This window comes from Manis pentadactyla, chromosome 13, assembly GCF_030020395.1.
Source record: "Manis pentadactyla isolate mManPen7 chromosome 13, mManPen7.hap1, whole genome shotgun sequence".
Classification (NCBI taxonomy): domain Eukaryota; kingdom Metazoa; phylum Chordata; class Mammalia; order Pholidota; family Manidae; genus Manis; species Manis pentadactyla.
Window position 1 is genome coordinate 54,552,962 of NC_080031.1, and position 3,677 is coordinate 54,556,638.

At 44.5% G+C, this 3,677-nt stretch overlaps 1 pseudogene; it reads left to right on the top strand.

The window, feature by feature from the left end:
* Window positions 1-475: 475 nt before the first annotated feature.
* LOC118918995 (olfactory receptor 2F1-like) lies at window positions 476-1,414 on the top strand (annotated as a pseudogene).
* Window positions 1,415-3,677: the final 2,263 nt, after the last annotated feature.

A 3,677-nucleotide genomic window follows, 5' to 3' on the forward strand; every position in this document is an offset into this window, starting at 1 on the left:
CTGGTGTAGCTGCAGTCTGGCCACTGTCCTGCGTCTTCTGTTCTCTCTTTTAGGGCTAGTTGTGTTTGTTGTATTTTCAAAAGTCAATATGTTTTTGGGAGGAGATTCCCACTGTCCTACTCACGCCGCCATGTTGGCTCCCTAATTCTATCCAGCACTTTTTCTCTCTGTCATTCCTTCTTGACTGATGGATTATCTCCTATATAATTCTATCTGTGCTGGATCCTAGACATAAAAGCATAAACAGAACCAGGACATTATCTTTGGGAATCTCACAGTCCTGTGAGAAACCAATGTCCCTTTCTTCAGCACATCACAGCATCCTCACCTCACCACCTCACTTAAGAAACTCAGGTCAGGGTCCCAGCTGCAGCTCCAGTCACAGCCCAGGGCTTAAGCCCCAGCACCTGAAGGTGCTTTTTACTTGCCGCTCTCTGACTCTACCCTTTTCCCAGCAGCTTGGCCCACCTGCTTCATGAGGACTGGCAACCTGACCTGGGGGAGTGAGTTTGTCCTTCTGGGGTTCTCCAGTGATGGGAAGACCCAGGCTGGACTCTTTATTCTGTTTGGGGCTACCTACCTGCTGACCCTGCTGGGCAACAGGCTCATCATCCTCCTGATTGGGCTGGACACTCGACTGCACCTGCCCATGTACTTCTTCCTCTGCAACCTCTCAGTGGTAGACATCTGCTCCATCTCAAGCGGGTTCCCCCAGATGCTGGTGCACTTCTTCCTGGAGAAGACCATCTCCTTCACCTGATGTGTGGCCCAGCTCTTCTTCTCACTGGCCCTGGGAGGGATCGAGTTCCTGCTGCTGGCTGCCATGGCCTATGACTGATATGTGGCTGTCTGTGACCCCCTGCGCTATATGGCCATGATGGGTCCAAGACGCTGTGCAGGGCTGGCAGCTGTCTCCTGGCTTGTGGGTCTGGCTAATTCTGCAGTGGAGACAGCAGTCACCATGCGCCTACCCACCTGTGGGCACTGCATGCTGAACCATGTGGCCTGTGAGATGCTGGCACTATTTAGGTTGGCCTGTGTGGACATAACCATCAACCAGGTGGTCATAGTGGCCTCTAGTGTGGTGTTGCTTCTGATGACCTGCTATCTGGTCTCACTGTCCTATGTCCACATTGTGGCTGCCATCCTATTGATCCATTCTGTGGTGGGATGCTGCAAAGCCTTCGGGACCTGTCCCTCCCACCTCACTGTGGTCTCCATGCCTTATGTGATGGCCCTGGTGACCTACATGCAGCCTCACTCCACAGTGTCAGCAGAGCAGAACAAGGTGGTGGTGGTCTTTTATGCTGTTGTGACCCCCATGCTGAATCCATTCATCTACAGCCTGAGGAACAAAGAGATAAAGGCTGCTGTGAGCCGAGTTCTGATGAAAAGTTCTGAATCAAAATTTTAGTACATGACTTTGTCATAAGAGGGCCTCACTCTGAACACAGTGACCATTGGAGTTTCCCTCTGCCATGATGTGTGCATGTCCATGTACATGTGTGTGTGAATATGTGTGGGCATGTGTATGTGCATAAGGGAACAGCAAGAAGACCACAATCTGGATGACTATCATTTGAGGTGGAGAAGTGGGATTTTATCTCTGGACTCTATTTTGGTCCCTGACTTATTCTAAAAAATATTAATTACAGCTTATAAATACACAACACCCTACAGAAAACTAAATGGAAAACAAAGATATAGCAGCATATATGAATTTGAAAAGAAGATTAAATCAGAATTTAGGGCAGTGCACAAAACTTAAGCCACAAAAGTCTATTTCCTTGCTAAAATCTACAACTATATGTCTCAGCTTTTCTGTGACCAGTGAGAAAAGGCAGTGGGCTCGTGGGTGTAGGGGGTGGGGGAACTCTAATTTAAAAAACTCTGTGTTCCCACTGGGATCAAACAGGCCTTAGGTCAAAGATGCAAAGGTCATACAAGTGACTCATACATGGTCAGCCCAGCTCAGTAGGGTGGGGAATTCCCACAAGGACTTGGAGCAAAAATCATGCTAATGATCCTCCCACGCCTGATGGGAAGACTGGACCGTACCACGTGGATGTCACCGCATGTTTCTCTCTCAGACTTGCAGTGGTTGCAAACAGCTGCCCAAAAGTCATATAGGACCTCAAACACGTATCTTTCTACACAATCAACTCTAAGGATATATACTCTTGTGAAAAAATAAAGAGATGTATTCGGAACTCAAATTTGACTAGACTATCATGCCATGCACCACCTGAGGTGAACCCATCATTCAGCAAGGGAAGAGTCATTTTTCACTACTGTTAATTTCATTCTACTGTTTAACACACAATTAATGATTGATCTCTAAACATCCTAAACCACAAGTAAAATAGTGACAATTTTATCCAGAAAAGGTTTAAAACAAGACTTAATATCAAAATAAAGCACCTATTACCAAATAATACAGATCTCTGGTTTGTCTTACACACTAAAAACAACAAAAGAAAAACCCATAAATTGAGAACAATTCAGACTTCTAACCAACCTGCTGAGAAAATGCCAAAAGGTTGAGGAGTAAATGGAGGGACCTTTTAAATTCCTAGCAGAACTTCTTTTTTAATTGAAGTAAAATTGACATAGTACATGATTCATGATTTTAACTATTTCAAAGTGTACAATTCAGTGGCATTCAGGACATTTGGAATGTTGTACAATCTTGTGTCTATCTAAAACATTTTCACCACGCCAAAAGGGCACCTCACCCCCTCTAAGAAGTTATACCCCATTCCTACCAGGCCCTGACAACTACTAATCTGCTTTCCGTATCTAACAAATCTGGACACTTCATATTAATGAAATCATATTATATGTGACCATTTGGGTCTGGCTTCTTTCACTTAGCATAGTGCTTTTGAGTTCTATCCATGTTGTAACATGTAGCAGTACTTCATTCCTTTTTTATGACTGAATAATACTCCACTGTATATAAATAACCACATCTTGTTTATCCATTTATCACATGGTGGACATCTGGGTCACTTCTACCATTTTAGCAGTGCTACTATGAACATTCATTTAGACATTTTTGTTTGGACACTTGTTTTCAGTTCTTTTGGGTTCAATTCCTGGAGTGGAATTGCTGGATCATATGACAATTCCATGTTTACTTTAGAGAAATGACATGCCAAACTGCTCTCCACCACAACCAAACCATTGCACATCCCCACCAGCAATGAAGGAGGGATCCAACCTCCCCACATCCTTTCAACACTTACATTCTGTTTCTTTGCTTATAACCATCACAACGAGTGACATGATAGCCCACTCTATCTTTAATTTGCATGTCCCTGATGACTAAGGATATTGAACATCTTATCACATGCTTTTGGCCATTTGTCTATCTTCTTTGGAGAAATATCCAGCAAAACTTATTTTCATTTTTTATTTAAGACCCTCCTTCACTCCCCTCCCTTGAGCATCGCCTTCTTTCACTCCCTCAGCCTCTTCCCACCTCCTTTTTCCCATCCCCCCAGAGCAACTACCCTCCCTGCTCCCTCCCCCACTCCATCTGAGCTGCCCAGCTCCATCCCCCAAATTTTTGACTCTCATTTTTAGACCCTTCTCTAACTATGAATTTCCCCACATCAACAGATTCCCTTTCCCTTTCTCTATTCCCTCTCAAAGATCTTTCCCCCAACCAAAGC